Genomic DNA, 15,032 nt, shown 5'->3' with positions numbered 1-15,032 from the left:
TTTGTATGACCAAAAGGCATAACTTGGGGCTGAGACATTTTCTTTACCAAGTCATGTTTTATAAAGTTCCATACAAATTAATATAAATACATAATAATAAGAAAACCACCATTTGCATCTGTGGAGGCTGGAACAACAGACACAAGACTCATGTCCCTTAGCTAAAGAGGGGTTTCCTCCCGCTAATTCATCCCCTCCACACCAAAAATGGATTATGTATTCCCTTTAATTCTTAATTTCAGATTCAGGTCCAACCAGAAAGGGCCAGGTCTATAGCCAACACCATGTCACGTGTTAAAAAATAAAAATTATTTGAACCCTAGCATACCAAAAAACAAATATATGACATTCCAGCCATCTCAGGCCTCTCCATTCCCTAAAGGGCAATAATTTGGGATGCTGTTTGTTTGTTTCTGTTTATAAGACATGAATTTGTTAAAAATTGGGAAAGTACAAAAAGATATAGAGAAGAAGGAAAAAACTGTTCAAAATCCCAGTCCCAAGTGGAAATAACTATTAACATTTTGGTTATATTTCTTGCAGTATTTTATCTACCTTAGAAAATAATTGAGATCAAACAGCACATATAATTCTGAAATCTCTAATGGGGAGTTTTTGCTTTGCTTGTTTTTTCACTTTAAAAGGTCATCTGCTTAATACTCATGTACAGAGCCCTTTTTTACAGGCAAAAAGCATTTCAACAGCTTGACTGGAACATTCTAGAGACATGTGAAAACAGCCCAAGCTTTTCTTAGACGTAATTCAGTAGGCTGTCCTGGGACTTCTGCTCCATAGAAGTGAAGACGCGCCCTCACAATTTACCCTCCATAGAGTTACGTGACAAGATGAGAACTGACCTTCCTGAAAAATAAGAATTGTCATTGTATTTTCATGCTAATATGAATTTAGTGAGAAATTTGTATTTTTTCATGTTTTACAACATCTACTGATTTCTACCTGGCACTCTCTGAATTACACAAGCAGGAAAGATTGCAAATTCAAAAGAAAGGAAGCACATATGGAGAAGTGGAGGAGTCATTTAAACATTTATCAAGATAAAAGTGTGCAAGAGCCTCATTCGTTTGACAAGGAAGAGGTGAAAGAAGAGGATGTGAAGGAGGAGGAGGGGGGAGAGGAGACTCAGCTTCATCCTCCAACTGCCCTGTGCCTTGTAGAGGACTTCTGGTTGAGATTTCCCCTTTCTAACAGCCCTAAAACCTTTCTTATTCCTCAGTCTCACAGCAAGTAGAATGGCTGCCCAACAGTTAAGGTGAAAAGATGCCTTTACTACTTTGTTTGCTATGAATTGACATGTGGGACATTTGGCAGATGATCATCTGAAAATCACCCAAATCTATACACTTCTAACTGAATCAAAGAGATCAATACATATAATAGATTTTTTTAAGCCTGTGTGTTGGCCCAGAACAGAGAGAGTGGAGGTAATCATGAAAGTTTTATGGGTTGTCGTGTCAGCCAGGGACTTCATCATCTTGCTTGATTTCAGTGGTAGCTGTTTTTATAATTTTTAAATTGAGGTTCCCAGGATTCTCTCCCCTCTTATTCATCTTCCTTTATTTTTTAAAAGAATTGCTGATGCCTGGGAGGTTTCAGCCATGAGGCAATGCAGTTTTTTTGTTTTTGTTTTTTTTACATCTTTATTGAGTATAATTGCTTTACAATGGTGTGTTAGTTTCTGCTTTATAACAAAGTGAATCAGTTATACATATACATATATCCCCATATCTCTTCCCTCTTGCGTCTCCCTCCCTCCCACCCTCCCTATCCCACCCCTCTAGGTGGTCACAAACCACTGAGCTGATCTCCCTGTGCTATGCGGCTGCTTCCCACTAGCTATCTATTTTACGTTTGGTGTGACAAAGTGAGAGAGTGGCATGGCAATGCAGTTTTATTGGAGCTAGAGGAGTTTTCCAAATGGCATCTTTTCAACAGAAACAAAAGGAAGGATGTCGTTTCCCTAACGTGCATACACAACTTGTGGAGCTTGGTGGCCAGTCCGCTGTTAACCTGTCACCACGAACACCTTCCCTAAAATGGATGTTCTATATTTCAGGGAGTGGGTGGTTTCAGGCAGACATATTTCAGGCACCAAGGTTAGCTCTGAATCATGTTAAGTAGAATGACAGCCTACTGGCTACTTCCCTGAATAATGTAGTAATAACACATAAACTTCTTGGAAAGCCAAAACTCTTACAAGACATTTTACTTAGCAAGTTTAAATTCTTTCAGCTACTAGTGATCCTCATACCAGTGTTTTCCATAAATGTCTAAATGGAGATAAATGTGTTCTAATTGTCTTGTTTCTTATGAGAGGAGGAAAAGCAGTACCATCTTGGTTCTTCTGAAGTGAGTTGCCAAATTTAGTTGAGTTCCTTACTAACTGGATGTCTAACTAAAGAATTCATGCCAAAAACAGCTTCTTATTGTCTTTAGTTAAGAGCATACATCTTTAATTTGTTGTTTCAAAAAACTGAGCGTGGTAAACTGCATCAGATGTGAGCTTACTGATCTATGTGCTAGAAATTGTCAACCAGATACACATTTGAAATTGAAAAAAAAATTAACAGGGAAGGATTAAAAAGAGTCCATAGTTTATTATAAAAAGTCTATATAGGGCTTCCCTGGTGGCGCAGTGGTTGAGAATCTGCCTGCTAATGCAGGGGACACAGGTTTGAGCCCTGGTCTGGGAGGATCCCACATGCCGTGGAGCAACTAGGCCCGTGAGCCACAGCTACTGAGCCTGCGCACCTGGAGCCTGTGCTCCGCAACAAGAGAGGCCGTGATAGTGAGAGGCCCGCGCACCGCGATGAAGAGTGGCCCCCGCTCGCCACAACTAGAGAAAGCCCTCGCACAGAAATGAAGACCCAACACAGCAAAAATAAATAAATTGATTAATAACTCCTACCCCCAACATCTTCTTTAAAAAAAAAAAAGTCTATATAGCCTATATATTTTTTGAAGTCAGTTCTCAGTTATCTATGGGGTAATTTCAAAACCCACATTCAAAAAGCAGTTAGACATGTACACTTCATAGCTAAATATCAAATGTTTATTTTTAGTTATATACAATTTGGATCCCTGGAGGAAAATAATAAATTGTTGATAGTGCACAACCAGCTTTCATTATTTGTGGGCAATGTGACTTATTTCTATTTTCTTCATAGACAAAAACCCAGTTCAGATTTGTTTATAGCAAGCCCCAGAGCAACTTTAAATGTTTTAGTAATGAATATTTCTTTCAAAATGAATTCTTAAATAGAGTTTTAAAATGTTTCGTGCTGTAGCTTTAATTTTTATTTATTTATTTATTTTTAAACATCTTTATTGGAGTATAATTGCTTTACAATGGTGTGTTAGTTTCTGCTTTATAACAAAGTGAATCAGTTATACATATACATATGTCCCCGTATCTCTTCCCTCTTGCGTCTCCCTCCCTCCCACCCTCCCTATCCCACCCCTCTAGGTGGTCACAAACCACTGAGCTGATCTCCCTGTGCTATGCGGCTGCTTCCCACTAGCTATCTATTTTACGTCTGGTAGTGTATATATGTCAGTGCCACTCTCTCACATTGTCACAGCTTACCCTTCCCCCTCCCCATCCTCAAGACCATTCTCTAGTAGGTCTGTGTCTTTATTCCTGTCTTACCCCTAGGTTCCTCATGACATTTTTTTTCTTAGATTCCATATATATGTGTTAGCATATGGTATTTGTCTTTCTCTTTGGCTTTGTAGCTTTAATTTTTTATTGCAGTAGGATTTGACTTTTTTTCAAAAATAAATTTGTTTTATTAAAACAGTTGTAAAAATGCAACTGGGACAGAAATGTATAAAACAAAAGGTAAAAGTTCCTTATTCCTGCCCACATTTTAAATTTTGGTAGAGATTGATAGATGTGATAGCTATTACTAAAATGCCAAGGCTGACTGATATCACCTTCACCAACACTGGCTCTTATCAATCTTTTTAGTACTTGCTTGCCCAATATTTCTAATGAACTGTGCCTTCTCTCAAGAGTTCACAGCCTTGAATTGTCCACCTTCCACAATGTTTCCAGAACTATCTACCTAATTTTAAACCTAATTACAGTAAGTCCCCTACACATGAATGAGTTCCGTTCCAAGAGCATGTTCATAAGTCCCATTTGTTTCTAAGTCCAACAACATTAGCCTAGGTACCCAACTAACACAATCAGCTATACAATACTGTAATGTAATAGGTTTATAATACTTTTCACATAAATAATATGTAAAAAAAAGACACAAAAAATAAAGAAAACAATTTTAATCCTACAGTACAGTACCTTGAAAAGTACAGTAGTACAGTACAACAGCTGGCATACAGGGGCTGGCACTGAGTGAACAGGCAAGAAGAGTTACTGGCTGGAGGAGGGAGAGGAGGTGGGAGATGGTAGAGCTGAAGGATCGTCAGCAATAGGAGACGGAGGGCAAGCTGCAGTTTCACTCATGCCTGACGTTGACTGCACGGTTCTGGTTCCTTGCTGGATTCAATTCTATCTACCCTCTTAATAAAATGATCCAGCGATGTCTGGGTAGTAGCTCTTTTTTTCTCGTCATAGATGACACGGTAGTGCTGGATTACATTCTGATCGGCTGCTGCAACCTTCATGTACTGTTCTACATTTGGGTCCTATGCCTCAAAAACTAACAGAACCTCCTCAAATAAAGAAAATCCCCTTGCCATTTCCTGTGTCATGAATCTCTTCAGTTCTTCAGTTACTTCTTCTTCGTCCACTTTTGTTTCCATCGTTATCTCTTGGCACTTCTTAGCAGTACCAGCTACATCACTGCTGCTTTTACACTTGCTTCCGGACATCCTGGGCTTGAAATAAGGATACTGTACTACTGTACTCCATACGGTACTGTACAGTAAAGTACCCAAAAGCACAACCACTTGTAGAGGATGCATGAACGTGACAGTGAATGCCAGACATGTGAATATGTGAACTTATGTGACTGGACATGCGAACACACGTTCGCATCTTTGAAAGTTCTCAACTTGAAGGTTCGTATGTAGGGGCCTACTGTATTTTAGTCCCCGGTTTCAGGGCCTCTGCTAGCTCCCTGTAGCTACAAAATGAAATCCAAACTCCTTTACAGGGCTCACGAGGGCCCTCACAGCCTGGACTTAACCTTCTTTTTTTTTTGCCTCATGTCCTTTTTCTCTCCACAGATCACTTTTTGTGCAAGCCACGCTGAATTTTTTACCTTTTTGCAATTCACGATTCTCTTTCTCAAGTCTCCACCCCTGCACTTACTATATCCCCTCACTCCTACCTCTGACAACCTCCCATTCCACTTCTAAGAACCAGCTGAAGCATCATCTCTTCTGTGATATCTCCCTGACCCCCCAACTAAAAGGAGCTATACATCTCCTCTTCTGCTTCTCTTGCATTAGCACTTAGTATATTTCAGGATAATTTTTGCACAAATGTTTGTCTCCCCCTACAGACCATGATGTCTTTGAGGGAAAGGACCCTCATCATTGCTGCCCGTCATTGGTTGAGTTCCTGATTTACAGGAGAGCCTCAAAAAGTGTTTACTGAACACCTAAAAAGTGTTCAACAGTATCCAGCAAAAGTGAAAAACGACAACAAAAATCCAGGCTCTCTTCTTTGTCTGTGGCATGGAATATGAAATATTTCAGACTGCTTAGTACATAACAGGCATTAACCTATGGCTGCCCTGCACAAGGAAAGCATGCTAAGAAACTGCTGTTGGGCACTTCCACAGCCACAATCGAAATGACCAAGAAGGAAGTCTGTACCTAAGTATTTCTCCTTCCTGCCCTCCTTCTGCCTTTCTCTCTCACCTCCTGTGACTTCACGCCCACGGCATTCACTCTCAGATGCCCTCTGGCTGGACAAAGCTCTTTACTACAAAGTGTTCATCAAGCCAGACACAAAAATTTCCTACTTCTCCATCTCGGCCAACTTCCACTCCCTCAGCCAAGTGTTATGAGACACCTACCCGAGAAACAAATGAGGTCATATGATTTAAGTAGCTGATGTCCAGGCAAGAATAAACTGAATCTTCCAGAGAGAGATGGCTTTTTAAAAGATTAGCTAATTGGGACTTCGCTGGTGGTCCAGTAAAGAATCTGCCTTCCAATGCATGGGACACAGGTTCGATCCCTGGTTGGGCAACTAAGATCCCACATGCTGTGGGGCAACCAAGCCTTTGCACCACAACTACTGAGCTCATGCGCCTCAACTAGAGAGCCCGCGTGCTGCAAACTACAGAGCCCACACGCTCTGGAACCCGTGCACCACAACTAGGGAGAGAAAAACCCGCACACTACAATTAGAGAAAAGCCCGCGTGCCACAACGAAGACCCCACGTGCCACAACTAAGACCTGACACAGCCAAAAAAATAAACAAAATAAATAAATATTAAAACCAGAAAAAAAAAAGATTAGCTAATTAACTCAAATGAATCTAACCAGCAGAATGTACTTAAGAGATATTTTTATTGGAAGGCATTCCTTTAGTCCCTTGGACTTTCTGGGTCTTTAGACCCTACCAGCCCTAAGACGGAAGAGATGGTGTCAGCAACCAGACCCCGTATTTCTGAAAGGTTGCCCACATCAAGCACATCTGCAGGGATTTCTCAGTGTACCTTCTTTAGAGGGTCAGTGCTCAGAAGATCACAATCGCTCAGTGTATACACTTTTGGTCTGGTAGAAAGCAATCATTAAAAAACAAATAGGGGGCTTCCCTGGTGGCACAGTGGTTGGGAGTCCACCTGCCGATGCAGGGGACACGGGTTCATGCCCCGGTCTGGGAGGATCTCACGTGCTGCGGAGCGGCTGGGCCCGTGAGCCATGGCCACTGAGCCTGCGCATCTGGAGCCTGTGCTCCGCAGTGGGAGAGGCCGCAGCAGTGAGAGTCCCGCGTACTGCAAAAACAAAAAACAAAAAAAACAAATAGAATTAAGGCAAGAGAGCAAGGAGGGAAAAGACTGAGAGAAGAGTGACAGATGAGAAAGGATGTCAATATTGGGAGAATCACATAGGACGTAAAAAGCCCAAATAGATGGCACTGGGCACTCACACAAAAAACCTACTGAAAACATCAGAAATGCATCCATCCCATCATTAAAATGCTTTTCCCCAGGCTTCCCTGGTGGTGCAGTGGTTGAGAGTCCGCCTGCCGATGCAGGGGACACGGGTTCGTGCCCCGGTCCGGGAAGATCCCACATGCTGCAGAGCGGCTGGGCCTGTGAGCCATGGCCGCTGAGCCTGCGCGTCCGGAGCCTGTGCTCCGCAGTGGGAGAGGCCACAACAGTGAGAGGCCCGCGTACCGCAGGGGAAAAAAAAAAAAAAAAGCTTTTCCCCTAAAAAAGCTGAGTGTCCTATAACATATTAGCTAAAAAAAAGAAACAAAAACAAAAAGACATAAAAGATTGAGTGGATCAGAAAACCCCAGAGTACTTTTCTTCCTGAAATTATGAAAGCCTGCTGAATGGCTGGAAATGTCTCTGCTCTACCCTCACTTCTCATGATATTAGTTTCCATCCCCAATTTGATCTGATTTCCAGGGCGGCCATTTCTCTTATAGCCACACATGCTGAGATCAAAGGATGGAGAGGCTGTTATATTCAAGACTAATGTTATAGAGAGAAGAGTTGGAAAGGGCTCAAACTTCATTATATATATAAAAAAGTTTTCAAGGCATAAAAACCATTTTCAGGGGAAGCCGAAACCAAAAATAGTAGCAACTTTAAACTTCATTTCAGGAGCATGAGGCATGTTATACCCCTCCATGTGGTTGCCTAGGGAACAGGATTCATTTATTCTTTGCTATTCAATAACATCTTGGAAATTTCTACCCTATATTATACCTGTGATTGTTAAATCTACTCTAAATGGAAAGGCTCCTCAAAAAGTGCACTTTAAGTTACAGTACAGGAATCTTTGTCAGGAAAATGTCATATAAAGCCAAAGTTCCTTTAATATCTCTTGCTGTTCCAATACATTAACATTCTTCTACTGGGATAGGAGATTTTCTTATCCACAATATCTTATTCTTCATTTTGATTACTGAATGTGGAGTCTTCTTATACGTAAGTGAATTTGCCTCAATTAAACACACTTATCTGAGCATGTCAAAAAATATAAATAGGAATATTCTGGTCTGAACTAAAGCATGCAAAATTATTCTGACTTTCCCCTAAACATTAATGATAGAATACCCTTGATAACAATGTGTAAGAAGCAAAAAGAATGATATTTGGTTTTCTGTACATGACAAATGTTCTTCAGCTTTTGTCTGTTATAGGCCCAACCATGAGGGAGAAAAGTTCGAGTAACTGCCATGGGGAAACTTATAGAAAGTGCCATCCATGACATTAGCACATGTTTGTTTTATGTAAAAACCACACTGCTGGCCAAATCCCTGTCCTTCTACTTCCTGTAACTCTCTGAGTCCTAAGTAATTATTTCATTGAGTGTGCTGGGTCTTTCATTTCTGGTTCCCTGTGTTGTTAAATGAACAAAGGGCATTCTGAGAGCAGACTCTCCAGTGGGTAGAATATTCCTTCTGTTTATGTCCCTTGCTCATGCTTTTTTTTTAAAATTTATTTATTTTTGGCTGTGTTGGGTCTTCGTTGCTGCCTGTGGGCCTTCTCTAGTTGCGGCGAGTGGGGGCTACTCTTCATTGTGGTGCACGAGCTTCTCACTGCAGTGGCTTCTCTTGTGCAGCATGGGCTCTAGGTGCACAGGCTTCGGTAGTTGTGGCACACTGGCTCAGTAGTTGTGGTTCATGGGCTCTAGAGCTCAGGCTCAGTAGTTGCGCTGAGTTGCTTAGTTGTTTAGTGGCTTAGTTGCTCCGCGGCATGTGGGAATCTTCCCAGATCAGGGCTCGAACCCGTGTCCCCTGAATTGGCAGGCGGATTCTTAACCACTGCACCACCAGGGAAGCCCTTGGTCATGCTTTTGGCATCTCCACACATGAGCACTTTTTACAGGAAAACTAGATGAGGTTAAAGTTTAACTCTTTACTTTCCTCTTTGAAACAGCTTGTGTTAAAACCTAGATTAGGGAAGAAACTGAGACCAATGGCTAAAGAGGGGGGACTTTGTGATTTGGCAAGTTCAATTTTCTATGAAGTTTTAAGATCCTGGCTGTCCTGTACCTAAAACAGAGACTTTGTACCTCAAACACATATCTTCCAGTACAACCATATCTGAAATGATAGCCATCAGCTGAACAGCAAAATCTCAATTAACCAGAATCTAACCACAGGAGAAAAATTTCTACTTGTCATAAAGCACTGTCTTGGGCAATATGGGGCTTAAAAATATGCCAAAATAACTTTTTCTGCAGATCAATTTTAAGGGAGTTGAATGATAAAAGAACAAATTCATATAAGAAATCTTGTTTTTAAAAAATGAAAACAGTCCAGTGGTTAAGACTTCACCTTCTAATGCAGGGGGTGTGGATCCCTGGTTGGGGAGCTAAGATCCCACATGCCTCAAGGCCAAAAACCCAAAACATAAAACAGAAGCAATATTGTAATAAATTTAATAAAGACTTTTTAAAAATGGTCCACATCAAATAAATCTTAAAAAAAAAAGAAAACAATTTCCAGGGAAGGTCCTAAGATAAGTGCATACCCAGTTCTATCTTCTACAGCTAATTTCTGTACCACAAGAGTGAAGTTCAGAGTGACTTTACAGGATTGTCAAATACCTCACTTTGCTCACTCTATTTTTTTTTATTAACTAGGGCCTATTAATGACTGTCTCAGGCTTCTATGGAATACTGGATATGGATGTTTGAACATGTAAATGCTGAAGTGGATTAACAAACTTAATCAACACAATTTTATCAGTTTTAAGTTTTAAATTGTTTTATTTGAGAATATGCAATTCTGCTACAGAAAATGAGAAATCAAATGGGATAGGTGAAACGTGTAAGATGCTAAGTACAGATAAGTAACTTATGAGACATTAGGCATAAATAAAATACATAGATGTGCTGAACATAGAAAGAGATAGAAACGCTGGGTAAACACTAAAATTGTCACTAAACAAACATTACACATACATGATGTATGAGACACTTAATATTTATGAAGTCTTAAATTGGTCACCCACTGGTTACACCTGTTCTAGCTCCGCAGAGAGTCTGCCAGATAAAATCCATAGCTGCTCATAGACTAGTTGGTGAGCTTACCATTGTGGCCAGACACACTTGTCCCTGTATCTCTCTAATTGAGCTTTCTTGCTCCAAACCTCAGGTCTGTTCCTTGTAACCACACCATCAGCAGGGAAGGCTGATGAGAGAGAGGAAGGGTCGCAGAGGGAGAAATGGGGGAGGGGGGAGGCGGAGACTGAACAACTGACCAAGACTCATGCAGTGTGGTCCTTCTACCTCACTTGCACCCAAATCTAAGTACGTAAACCTACTCCATCTCTTTCCCCTTACTTCTCACTGTGTATTTTTAATTGATTCAATAAACCATGTGACTAAAGCATCTTAATTTGTGATGCATAACCCGTGGGATAGTTTACCTGGTAGTATATTTGGAGGCTACATTGCATCAAGGTAATTTCCCACATGACAAAAATCATCAGTGTTTCTTAAGCCTTCATACTGACTGCTGATTGTCTGCCACCAAGGGCCAATAGAAGGAAAATGAATGGAAGGTGGCAACCGATTATTAATTGGCTAAAGTAGTTAATCCTGCTTAGTCCTACAGCTTGGTTACACGTGGCCTTTGTTCTGAGTTTATATTACATACATATAAAGAGTTATGTTTTCTCCTGGTGAAATTATTCCTAGGTCAAATCATTAAATTACAGATATTGGTATTTCATGATGTTCCACAATGAGTATAGTGGCCTATAAAGGGGGTTATGAGCTGAAGATGCTCACCCAGCTGAAGTTTCACTACCATCATTTTAGAAAGATGCTCACTAACAGTGTGAAACTAACTCATTTCACTGCACCTGTACTTATTTGTTACATATTTCACATGGGCCAGGCACTATGTTGTGTGCTGCAGTGGAGAAAAGGTGAATATGATAGAGTCACTATCTCAGAAATTTCATAGTGTATCATAGAGAAACATAGAGTATCACAAAGATACACTACATATCCAGGTAATTATGATACAAGGAACTAGCTACATTCTATAAAAGACATGCAAACAAACCTTTAGGGAAACTCAAAGAGGTAAGCAATCACATTCACTGTAAGAATCCCCGTAAAGTAAAATGGTACCAATTCTCTTGAGGGTAATTTAGCAACGTGTATGAAAAGCCTTAACACTGCACAGTTTATAGTACTTAAAAACGGGAAATAATCTACATGCCTAACATTTGGGGAGTGGTTAAATAAACTCTGATACACCTATTAATCAGAATATATGCAGCTCTTAAAATTTACATTGCAAATATGTATTTCATTGTAGGTTATAGAAAAAGTATAAAACACACACGGTAAAAAAAAAAAAAATGTTCAGGCTTCCCTGGTGGCGCAGTGGTTGAGAGTCCGCCTGCTGATGTAGGGGACACGGGTTCGTGCCCTGGTCCGGGAGGATCCCACATGCCACGGAGCAACTAAGCCAGTGCACCACATCTACTAAGCCTGCACTCTAGAGCCCGCGAGCCACAACTATTGAAGCCCGCGTGCCTAGAGCCCGTGCTCCACAGCAAGAGAAGCCACTGCAATGAGAAGCTCGCGCACCACAATGAAGAGTAGCCCCGGCTCGCCGCAACTAGAGAAAGCCCATAGGCAGCAACGAAGACCCAACACAGCCAAAAATAATAAATAAATTAAATAAATAAATTTATTAAAAAATAAAAAAAAGTACACACACATACATATGTATGTAAAACTCTTCACTTTTATTCAAATAGTGGGTGACATACTATTAGGATCTTTGTTTTGGGCCTTTAACATTTATCTCAGATATCTTTATATATTAGCAAAATATAGTTCTATAGCATGTTTGTAAATACTCACAGAGAATGCAATTGTATGGATAAATATATTATATATTTATATATTATATATGTATTATATTTTATATTATAATATATTTATATATAAATATATATTAATATAAGTTTAATATATAAATTTATACATTAATATATATTTATTTATATATAAATATTTGTTTTATTTATAAATATATAACATATAAATATGTTTTATATTAATATATTAATATATACATTGATATATAATATATATTTATATATTAGTATGTATTTATATTATATATATATATATTTAAATATATATAAATCCAACAAAATATGTACAAGATCTATATGAGGAAAATCACAAACTCTGATTAATAAAATCCAGTAGGAACTAAATAAATGGAGAGGTATTCCACATTCACAGTTTGGAAGACTCAATATTTTCCAAGATGTCAGTTCTTCCCTATTTGATCTATAGATTCAGTGTAATCCTAATCAAAATCCCAGCAACTTCTTTTGTCAACAAACTGATCTGGAAGTTTATACGGAGAGGAAAAAACCAAGAATCACCAATGCAATATTGATTGAGAAGAACAAAGTTGGAAAACTAACACTAACTGACTTTAAGACTTACTATAAAGCTATGGTAATCAAGACATTGTGGTACTGACAAAAGTATAGACAAATAGATAAATGGAACAGAATAGGTAGCCCAGAAATAGACCCTCATAAACATAGTCAACTGATCTTTAACAAAGGAGCAAAGGACAGCATTGGAAGGAAAAGTTTTTCAACAAATGGTGCTAGAAAAACTGGACATCCCCTACAAAAAAAAAAAAAAGAAAAGAAACTAGACCCAGACTTTACACCCTTTACAAAAATTAACTCAAAATGGATAACAGACCTAAATGTAAAATACAAAACTATAAAACTCCTAGAAGATAACATAGGAGAACATCTAGACGACCTTGGATTTAACAATGATTTCTTAGATACCATACCAGAGACATGATCCATGAAAGAAATAAGATAAACTGGACTTCATTAAAACTAAAAACTTCTGCTCTGTGAAAGAAAATGTCAAGAGAAAAAGATAAGTGACAGACTGGGAAAAATATTTGCAAGGGATACATCCAAAAACAGAGAAAAAACTCTTTGAATTCAGCAATAAGAAAACACACAACCAGATTAAAAATTAGGCAAAGACCTTAACACACACCTCACCAAAGAAGACACACATATGGCAGTTGAGTATCAGAAAAAATGTTCCACATCATATGTCAGTCATCAGGCAAATGCAACTTAAAACAGCAATGAGATACCACTATGCACCTATCAGAATGACCAAAATTTGTAACACTGACATTAAATGCTGGCAAGGATGTGGAACAACAGGTACTCTCATTCACTGCTAGTAGGAATACATAATGGTCTGGTACAGCCGCTTCAGAAGACAGTTTTTCAGTTTCATACAATATTAAACACACTATTTCTATAAAATCCAAAGGAGCTGAAAACATTTCCACACAAAAAACAGCAAATGGATATTTATAGCAGCTGCATTTATCATTGCCAAAACTTGGAAGCAATCAAGATGTCCTTCAGTAGGTGAATAGATAAACTGTGATACATCCAGATAATGGAATATTATTCAACACTAAAAAAAAAAAAGAATAAAAAGAGCTATCGAGCCATGAAAAGACATGAAAGAAACTTAAATGCATATTTTTAAGTGAAAGAAGTCAATCTGAAAAGGCTACATACTGTATGATTCCAACTGTATGACATTCTGGAAAAGGCAAAACTATGGAGACAGTAAAAAGATCAGCGGTTGCCAGCAGTCTGGGACAAGGGGGCAACAGGAGAGATGAAGAAGTAAAAACAAAGGATTTTTAGGGTAGTGGAAATACTCTTCATGATAGCATAATAATGATGCATGTCATCACACATTTGTCCAAACCCACAGAATGTACAACACCAAGACTGAATCACAACATAAACTATGTACCACTCTAGTGGAGAACGTTGATAATGGGAGCTCTGCGTGTGTCGGGGGCAGGGAGTAGACTGGAAATCTCCGTACCTTCTGCTCAATTTTATTGTGAACATAAAACTGCTCTAAAAAATATAGTCAATAACAAAAGAGCAGATTATAAATAGCATATACAGTATGATCCCATTTTAATTTTGTTAAAATATATTTACTATACAGAGAATAATCTGAAAGGAGTGACTATATGTATTAATAGTAGTTACCTTAGAGGTAGAATTAAAGGTGATTTTAATTTCCATCTTTTTACCTTCTGTGTTCTCTATTATCTAAATTTTCTACAATGAACATATGTAATTTATATAATTAAAAACCACTAAAATAAATGTTTTTAAGAACAGCTTTGTGGATGAGACAGCATTTGAAACAGGCCTTGAAAGATGAGTGAAATTTTGACTTGTTCAGATACAGAGAAAATATTAGTGACAAAAGGAATTGTGACTGAAGTTATATGGGGTGAGGAAGTTTTGGCAAGTTGGAAATAAAATTGTCTAGTTAGGTTAGAGCATAGAATATCTGTAGAAAAGTGGTGGAAAATAAAGAAGTTGGAAACTGAATTGAGACCTTACACATCAGATGAGGTGTTTATACTTAACACAGTAAGTAGCACAGTAGAGGAACAATAAAGACAGAGGTGGGCAACAGCACCTCTTTCATTTAGTCAGAAAATTTAGTTATTCAGAATATTCTTGAGCACTTAGTTCAGCCAACAGTTGGTGCTATACCTGACATGTCTCCAAAAAGGAGTCAAAATTATCTAACAGAGGGTTTCAGAGAGAGAAAGATCGACCTAGAGGAGATTCAACGTCATAAGGCAAATGTAGTGGCAAGTATTAAAGAGTTAATACCATATAAAATACCTTCGAAAACATCAATACTCACCACCCAAATGATTCCACAATGGTATACTCAATATGCCTGTGGGGCTTATACCCAAGACATGGACATGGGAAAAAATGACTGAATTACAAGCTTTCTACCAATGCCATGAAGCAGGTGAACTATT

General features: G+C 38.8%; 1 protein-coding gene and 1 pseudogene across 2 annotated transcripts in view; one reads left to right on the top strand and one right to left on the bottom strand.

Moving 5' to 3' along the window:
- METTL24 (methyltransferase like 24) overlaps positions 1 to 15,032 on the bottom strand; it is a 104,950-nt gene that overhangs the window by 16,009 nt on the left and 73,909 nt on the right. The window lies entirely within an intron of this gene.
- LOC309810895 (small ribosomal subunit protein eS8-like) overlaps positions 1,019 to 15,032 on the top strand; it is a 31,908-nt pseudogene continuing 17,894 nt past the window's right edge. Inside the window, exon 1 of the transcript in view lies at positions 1,019 to 1,171. The product of the transcript in view is annotated as a small ribosomal subunit protein eS8-like (transcript). The remainder of the gene's footprint in view (positions 1,172 to 15,032) is intronic.

This window comes from Mesoplodon mirus, assembly GCF_964341445.2.
Source record: "Mesoplodon mirus genome assembly, chromosome: 10".
Lineage (NCBI taxonomy): Eukaryota > Metazoa > Chordata > Mammalia > Artiodactyla > Ziphiidae > Mesoplodon > Mesoplodon mirus.
This window is presented reverse-complemented; position numbering and strand designations above follow the sequence as displayed.